Below are 8,942 nucleotides of genomic sequence, written 5' to 3'. Positions count from 1 at the left end.
GAAAGAAAGAGAAAGAAAGAAAGAAAGAAAGAAAGAAAGAAAGAAAGAAAGAAAGAAAGGAAGGAAGGAAGGAAGGAAGGAAGGAAGGAAGGAAGGAAGGAAGGAAGGAAGGAAGGAAGAAAGGTACAAGTTCTCTTCCACAAAAAAAAAAAAAAAAAAAAAAAATACCGCATGCCCTCCCTCTACTGAGAGAGAACTCCTCCTGCTTGACTGCCTTTGAACTAGGACATCGGGTTTTTCCTGCTTTCGGGCTTGGACTGGACCATCCACTTTTCCGGAGTCTCAAGCCTGCTGGCCTTGGTCTTTGGACTTGAACTGCACCAGCAGCTCCCCTGGTTCTCAGGCCTTCAGACTCCAACTGGAACTAAACCATCACCTCTCCTGGGTCTCCAGGCTGCCAACTCACTCTGCCGGTCTTGGGACTCGATAACCACGTGACCCTTAGAGACAGCTAGAGTTATAGATGTAGATCTCCTATCGGTTCCATTTCTCTGGAGAACTCTAATACATCTTCCATGCATGTCCCTTCTTCTCCCTCCTCTCATTAACTCCTAGCAGAAAATCTGAAGGCTCCTCAAATGACAGGAAACAGAAACAGTTTTATATTTTCTTTTTTTAACTGGAAACATGCTACTGAATGCAATTTGAAGGGGAAAATGCAAACCTGTTATAGCCCACTGCCTTCAAACCACATGGGAGCTGCTTGAGCTGCTGAGGTGAAAACGCTCCCCAAAGAACTTGGCAGTGTCCTTCCTAGAGGGAGAGCCACAGAGGTCCAAACAGAAAGGACTGTATGCGTAATGGATGTGGTGGGTAGCAAAGGTTCCGAGTTTATTTCCAAGGGTGCTGTGATTCACCAGGGGTGGGGCCTGGGGAAAGGTTCCTGGGCGGGGGAATGGAAATGGAGAAAGATGACTCAGTTTGGGAGAGCATGACCTTAGATCCAAGTGGTGGGGTGAGGAGCTGACAGCTCTATACAGGAGTGGGCCTGGAAGCTCAGAGAAGTAGCTGTGCCTAGTATTTGTAGCTGTGGGGAATAGCACAAATGGAGGGCCACATACCATATGTCTAAATATTTTAAATTTATCAATTAAGCTAATAAACAGTAAAATACAGTAAGATCTTTCCACCTACCTTGACCAAAAGAACTTCTTAAGGACCTATGAGGCCAGATTTGCATTTAGAATTGTGGGACTCCTCAGAGGCTCTGTGCCTGAGGACAGTGGCTTAGGGAGGACCCTCTCCTCTCAATTCTAGCTCCTTCCTGCACGGAGAGGGGTATAGTGCAGGTGTGTGGGCACCTCACCTCCCACTACCAGGAGCTGCTCAAACCCCTGCACACAGCCTTCCTTTGGCCACCTGTTGATCCTCACCTGCACACACTGGAGGCCTAATCCACCTCCGCCACACTGATGGGCAGAGAGCCCTAACCAAACTTCAGGCATCTGTGCAGGTCATTCCAGGTCCCAAACGACAGAGTGGGGCCTAGAAGAGGAGTGCATCTCCAGGTGGGCCTGTCCCATTGGCGCTGAGTATTCCTCCCTCTGCTGCATCGCAGAGGACCCTAGTGGGCGGAGATGAGGAATAAGATCCTTTTGTGGAAGGGGAGGGAGCAAAAGAGGGACATGTCTTCCTCCGTCAACCATGGGGAAACTACAGAAGTGGGAGAGGCACAAAAATTTTAGGAATGAGGGGGGCAAAAAAGAAAGAAATATGAGAAACGCTTGCGGTCGGTGGGAGGCAGTGACAAAATGTAGGAAAAATTGTCCGCTTCCTTGGCTTGACCTGTGACATTTGTTGCAACTTTTCTGCCATTGAAGTCTCCTTCCACCCCCTGACCCAAGTGGCAGTCACTGTATCCAGCGCCACACGCCCACTTCACGACATTCTCCAGACATTTCTAAAGGTCTCTAACAGGTCCTGCATCATTCTTAAGATCTTACTCCTCTGGGAGATGCTGCCCTTGTGCTTCCCATGACCCTCCCTGGTGGTCTAGTGGTTAGGATTTGGCGCTTTCACCGCCACGGCCCGGGTTCGATTCCTGGTCAGGGAAGCAAGTTTTCCGTTTTTCTTTCCCCTTCTGACCACCACCAATACTCTGTAGTTGCTGCGACTCCTGCCGCCTGGCTATATAGTCAAGGCGCGTGGCGCTCAGTCTCCCAGGCCGGCAAGTGCCTGCGTGGTTGCCGACTGCTGCCAGCCAAGGCCAAGCTCGGGGATTCTCAGATGAAGACGGTGCAGCGCACAGCCTGCAGGCCTCTCAAACTTTTCCCAGGTGATCCTGAAATCAGTTTTGAGAACCTCAGGACGAAGTCACTGGGGAGCCAAAGACTGGTGTCAGATAATTTGCTATTTTAATAGGATCAGTCCTCATCTATTTGTGATAATTCCTGTCTTACAGGTAAAGTGAACTAATTACCATATAGAAATAACATTCTTGTTTTTACAAAAGACCAAACGGCTGAGGATCTGGTAAAATTACCTGAGCTGTCTACACCTCTGGAATATAACAGGGTTTCAATGAATGGGGGAAACATTACATCCATTATTGACACCGTGCCTGTGCCAAGCAACCTTAACAGATGTAAGAGTCATTTGATATAACTCACTTGTTTCATGTAGAAATTTTCTCATAGGGACAAAAATAAACTCGTAATTTCCAATAGAGGGAGGCAGAGGCGAGTTTGAATTCGCACAGCGGAATGTCTCATTCGTCACACATACCTTGTTCCCTCCATACTGATATACCTCAGGACCAGATGACCCGTGGGATGCGCGGAAACGGCCTCGGTGAAAACGGAGTTGCTCGGAGCAACAGTCGAACCCCGATGGTGATGAAAAAGAAAACAGACTTCCCTGACCGGGAATCGAACCCGGGCCGCGGCGGTGAAAGCGCCGAATCCTAACCACTAGACCACCAGGGAAGGGGTAGTGACTGATCCTGGGCAGCAGCAACTCCTGACAAAAGGTCTTGGGACTGATTCAAACATACATTACGAATTTGGGGGGATGTCTGAAAAACGTCCTTGAAATTGTAAATAATTTTTGAAGGTGTGTTTTGTAACTGGAGTCCAATGGAACAATGGAGCCTCCGTATGAGCAGAGAAGATGTGAGCAATATTCTTGTTCACCTTCCTTGTTGCCCATTTGTATACAGTATTTGCTACCTTCCATGAACACAGAATTCCGGATGGACCCACCACGCAGTGGGAGTTCAGAGACTTAAGGTGAGTCTAAAGTAAGCACTTTGCCTCTGTCACGGAATAAACTTCCAGCCCAGAGGCCACACTTTCCATTCCAAGCAGAATTTGCTTCAAATGGAAAAAGAAGACAATGGTGTTCTAAGAAAAACCAACAACCAAGAAATTCTATCATATCCTGTCTTAGGTAACTTCCAGTATTAGCCAACCACTTATGTTGGAAACAATGACACAGAGGGAAAGGCAAAGACAGCACAACCCAGAATTCCTTTTCCTTTCATGCCTTCCTTCCTTCCCAGCAAGCCGAAGGTAGAAAATGGTAGAATGTGTGTATTTAGAAGTAAACTAAGAACAGTTGAGTTAATTCTGTGCAATATTTCCACTGTTCTGGAAAGGACAAAAATTCATGTGCCCGTAGGAGCTATGAAATATGGATTGTGTGATTTCAGTGATTCTGCCTATGAGTTAAATGCTTTTATATTTGCACTGTCAACTAAAAACAAATCCGGACTTAGATAAGGAGAGACTTCTCAAAAAGACTATTGCAATAGAGAGGATGCGCCAATCTCAGAAATCTGCAAATATCTCGACATCAAACAGCAAAAGGTGTTTCTTTCACGGGGAGGGGTAAGCAGAGCTTAGCAGCAACTTTTAAGGGGAAATTGAGGCAGTGAGGGAGAGTGAACAGAGAGCATGATGAGAGCAGTTTCCCAGGAAATGTGTTCCCCTTTGGTCAACGGATTGGCAGGATAAGCTAGTAAATGGGACGTGTCCTGCGTATTGGCACTTGCTCAGTCTTGGATACAAGCCAAAGTCCAAGGGCCTATGGGGAGGATAGAAGCCTGACTCCAGGTAGCTCAGGCTAAAGCAGAGGATGAAAATTGGGCCTTGCACAATCTAATGATAACTGGCAAAATTCATCCTAATTATTTTAATTTTTCTTTACATAGAATGACATTAAATAGCAAATAAAAAAACACCACAACAAGTTGGGAGGGAGGCCACGGAAGAAGGGGAAAAGCTTTATACTTCACGACCTCTAGCAGCACTTTTCTTGTTGCTTTCTGAACAAGAGGCTCACGTTCTTATCTCCCACTGGGCCCCACAACTCATGATCCTAGCACCAGATGGTAAGTTAAGTTTCCAGGTCTACATTTGTATTAGCGTGATTCACGGCTTCTTTCTCAAACATCCCAGCTGGAGTTCGAGTTTTGGTTTTGTTACCCATCTTCACTGTTCTGGGGCTTGATCAAGCAGCCAAAGACCTTGGGGACCCCAGGCTACACCTCCCATGCAGGTGTCCAGCTGGGCCCTGGACCCAGTTGATTGCTCTTTTGCTTTTCCTGTAGGATACAGGTCGACAGTTGATTCATTGCAATTGCCTACTGCCCTTTCATCCAGCAGGAGCTGAGCAGGACACACATCTCTCCAGAGCCTGCAGTTGGATTTTGCTGACCTATTGCTTTTGCAAGGCCCAGCCTCACGCCTGCTCGCCCATTCCCACGCAGGGCATGGCAGCCTTACACCTCCCAGCAACCTCTGCGTCCAGGTGGGAAGAGGGACTGTCTCTGACCACCTACCACAACCCTGCGGGGTGCACGTGGACTTGGGCGGGGGAGAGGTGGAAAGCTGGCAATGTTTCAGGCATTTCCACCTTCTGCCACTCCTATACTGGTCTCTCTCTGAGGCAGGGGACTGGACACTGGTGATCTCCCGGGAGCTAGGGCACAAGAGGAATCAAAGCCTTGTAGCTAGTTGGACCCAAACTAGAACGAGGAGATAGCCGACTTTGATGAAAAGCCCCATCTCCTTCCTCATTAGCATAGTGGTGATTTATTCCCATCTGTCATGGGAGATTAGGATTTAATTCACCAGCCATTTAACTCATTTGTTACCACATCACTTTTGCTTAACTCCTCTTATTTCCTAGCTAACAAGTAAAATCAAGCAGTTAGTTACCATATAGAAATACATTCCTGTTTTACAAGAAATCCAAAGGGATTAAGTGTGACATTCCTGATCTTGCAAGCCCAGTACGTGTATTTGCATGGCTCGGACTGCCCCGCAGGGCACTTTAAACACCGGTGGAAAGGCCAAAAGGGTAAAATTACCAGGCCACCTAGAACTCTAATTTTAACTATTTTTAGGATTTCAAAGTGAAAGAAAGTTTCATGGTTACTAATACTGTGCTTCTATTGACAGAACCTTTCTAGATTTAGCAGATACCTGAAATATTGTGTATGTTTCCAAGTGAAAGTTTAATAACAGATCAGTGATTCCCTGGTGGGGTGGGGGAAGCATTCTGGAATTACTGGATGGACATCTTCAATCTTCACAGCCTCCCTGCTCCTGGGGTGCTGACCAGCCTAGCAACTGGGTGTTTGACTCTGCCCTTTGTCTCCCTTGACAGCTGGAAGGACGAGGAGCTCACTGCCATGCTTAATTTACACCTTTGAGTAAATGATCAGCATTCTTACCTTTAAAATATATTTCAGTGAGAAGTAATGAAACTGGCTTACTGAAGAGGTTGCTGAGAGGCTGTTGTCATCAGGTTAAGGCGCCCGCAGATGGAAGTTTCCCCCGCCCCACTCCGGCTGCCCCCTGCCTCAGTCCAAGCAAAGGGTCCACTTTAATTCTTGACTCGGGTCTCAACTCTGGGTAAAGGAGCAGTGGCTTTCCACGGGAGCAGGGCATTGGGATTGATGAAGCAAAGTTCTGGGCTCCCGAAGTTATGGTGATGATTTCCATGTCTGGCTTCTGGAATCAGCCACGTCTGTCCTGATGCCAGGCTCAGGATCACAGCGCTGGGTGCTGGGCCCAGCAGGGCTGAGCGCGAAGCACAACCTTACCTCTCTGTGGCAAGACTTACCTGGGGAGACACGCTACTGAGCATATGGGGTGCTGCTGGCTGCCACCTTCAGCTTTTTTTTTTTAATTTTATTTTTATTTATTTGACAGAGAGAGACACAACGAAAGAGAGAACACAAGCAGGGGGAGTGGGAGAGGGAGAAGCAGGCTTTCCGCCGCGCAGGGAGCCTGATGCGGGGCTCGATCCCAGGATCCTGGGATCATGACCTGAGCCGAAGGCAGACGCTTAATGCGCCCCACCTTCAGCTTTTAATTAATGTTCAGTGGTTTGATCCCAATTCCTGGACAGCCTTTCCTGAGGTGACTATCCTGCTGCCCTCTACGTTTCAGTTTGCCCACTGGTTCTCCAACTTTCTAAGCCTTAGTTTTGGTCTCTGCTGAGGGCCCCCACTCCTCCCTTCCCCCAACGAAAAGAGAACATGCTAGTGTCTGTCTGGCTAAACAGTGTTAGGACTTGTAAAATAATGGCACCCAGCCCAAACATGCCAAGCGTCTGAGAGACCCTGCATCGGTAATGTGATATTGTGATATAACAACAAATGTACACTTTGGTCTTCATCTCAGGCCCCCGGCCAGAGCTAAAACCTTTGTAATTTCCTAAGAAAGAAAGATGCTAGGAGGATCTTTTGTTCTCACATTTCTTCTTTGACCCGGTTCCTATCCCAGAGCTCCTAAATCCTTTGGAATTTCCTGGGTAGGCATGTGTTATGATTTAATGAGGTGACTCCTGGTGAGCTCCTGAATAGCTTCAGGATGGGGTCTAGTCACCAGAAAAACCATTATGATTAGAAACTTGGAAAGTTCAGTGACACCCCCCACCTCCTCTGGAGAGAGGCTGGAGATTGAGTTAATAATGGGTCGTGCCTCCTTGATGACGCCTCCACACACAAAATCCGTGAGGTAGGGGGTCTGCACAGCTTCAAGGCTGGGGAACCCATGGAAACCCCTTCCCGCCTTCCCTGCCCTATGCATCTCCTGTCTGGCTGTTCCGGAGTTGCATCCTTTTATAACAAACTGACAGTCTGGTAGGTAACCTGTTTTCCTTCGTTCAGGGAGTCATCCTAGCACTTTATCAAGCCGGAGGAGGAGGAGGAGGTGGGAGCCTCTGATCTATAGCTGGTTGGTCCCAAGCACAGGTGACAACCTGCACTTATGACAGGTGCCTGCAAGGGGGAAGGGGTGCCACGTGGGACCGAGCTCTTCCCCTGTGGAATCTGACGCGGCCCGAGTGCCCAGGGTCAGAACGGAGCTGAACTGGAGGAGCCCAGCCGGCGTCCCGGACGGGGACTGGCGGGGGTGGGGGGACCTCCCGCACCTCGCGTGGGCAGAGGTGCAGCGTCTGTGGCAGCAATAAAGGAGACCCACAGCTCGCGCGCTGGGAGCCCTGGGCGGCAGACGGCGGCTCCCTGCAGCGCCGCACCCCCGCAAGCCCGCGTGGGACCGGAACTTCCCCGCGGGGGCGCCAACGAGTCCGGCCAGCGGCTCGCAGCCGCCCAGTTGCAAGGCGGCTTTCCAGCGAGCGGCTACCGGCCGGTTTCCGTAGTGTAGTGGTTATCACGTTCGCCTCACACGCGAAAGGTCCCCGGTTCGAAACCGGGCGGAAACAAGCGTACGTTTTGCGCGCTGCGCTGGGGTGCTGCGCCCCAGTGGGCCAAGCCCACGGGAGACGGCCTCGCCGCGCCGGGCAGGAGGCGGGTGGGCAGGTGGCTGGGCACCCCCGAGCAGCAGGCACCTTCGCAGCCCTCCGCCGCCTCCTTTGCGGTGTCCTTTTCCGGCCCCGGAAAGGGAAATCACGCTGGCAGCTCAGCGAATGAAGCCCTCGGTTCCGATCCGGACCCCCTCTGCTCCGGTATCGACTTCTTGGCGCGCTTCCTCCGGGGAATCTGCCAACCCGTGCGGGGACCCCGCCAGGGCGGGGCGACCGTCTGGCTTTCCGCGGATGGCCCGCAGGACCGAGGAGCCGGGTCCCCCACCTAACCTGCCTTTCCTGGTCTCTCTTCTCCATTTCAGCTCCCACCATCCAGCCAGTTCTCAGTCAACAAGCGTGATCTCCTTTCTCTCTCCCTCTTCTCAGTCTCTCCCCACGGGGAATCCTAAGGCCCTCGGTTCTCAATCAGGTGGGAACGATGTTTTCCTCTAATTAAAAAGTTATTCTCACAATCCAACCCTTCCCTCCCATAAATAAGCAAACAATTTGAACAGACACGTCACCAAAGAAGATAGATGAACGAATGATCATAGGAAAAGGTGTTCAACATTACTTATCAGAGGAAGACAAATTAAAAACAATGAGATACCACGACACGTTATTATAAACGCCTGCAGTATCAGGCTGTCAAGGATGTGAAGGAATGGATACACGCATTCACTCCTGGTATGAATGTAAAATCCACTTTGCAGTTTCTTTAAAAGTTAAACTACTACAATATAATTCTGTCATTCTAATCATGGTATTTACCAAGCAGAAAGAAAGCAAATGCAGGTATGAAGACTTGTACCGGAATGTTCATAGCAGCTTTATGGGTAAGAGCCAGAAACTAGCAACAACCCATATGACAATTAACAGGTGAAGGAAAATTGTGGTATCCCCATGCAATAGAATACTCCTCAACCCTCCACTCCCCAAAAAGGGAATGAACTATTGATACACACAACATGGATCTCAAAATAATGATGCTGAGTGAAAGCCCAACCAAAAAAGAGTGCTGTATGATTCCATTTATATAAAATTGTAGAAAATGGGGGCCCCTGGATGGCTCAGTCGGTTAAGTGCCTGACTCTTGATTTCAGCCTAGTCATGATCTCAAGGTCCTAGGATCAAGCCCAGGAGTCCAGCTCTGCACTCAGCATGGAGTCTGCTTGTCCTTCTCCCTC

At 49.3% G+C, this 8,942-nt stretch overlaps 3 non-coding genes across 3 annotated transcripts; 2 read left to right on the top strand and 1 right to left on the bottom strand.

The window, feature by feature from the left end:
• Positions 1-1,981: 1,981 nt before the first annotated feature.
• On the top strand, positions 1,982-2,053 carry TRNAE-UUC (transfer RNA glutamic acid (anticodon UUC)). The gene has a single exon. It is a non-coding gene; the product is annotated as a tRNA-Glu (tRNA).
• Positions 2,054-2,852: 799 nt separating this feature from the next.
• Positions 2,853-2,924, bottom strand: TRNAE-UUC (transfer RNA glutamic acid (anticodon UUC)). Its single transcript has one exon. It is a non-coding gene; the product is annotated as a tRNA-Glu (tRNA).
• A 4,677-nt stretch (positions 2,925-7,601) lies between these two features.
• TRNAV-CAC (transfer RNA valine (anticodon CAC)) lies at positions 7,602-7,674 on the top strand. Its single transcript has one exon. It is a non-coding gene; the product is annotated as a tRNA-Val (tRNA).
• Positions 7,675-8,942: the final 1,268 nt, after the last annotated feature.

Source organism: Callorhinus ursinus, unplaced genomic scaffold, assembly GCF_003265705.2.
Source record: "Callorhinus ursinus isolate GAN/ISIS: 27379988/994484 unplaced genomic scaffold, GSC_fseal_2.0 scaffold88, whole genome shotgun sequence".
NCBI lineage: Eukaryota > Metazoa > Chordata > Mammalia > Carnivora > Otariidae > Callorhinus > Callorhinus ursinus.
Note: the sequence above shows the minus strand (reverse complement) of the source record. Positions and strands in the feature narration are given on the sequence as shown.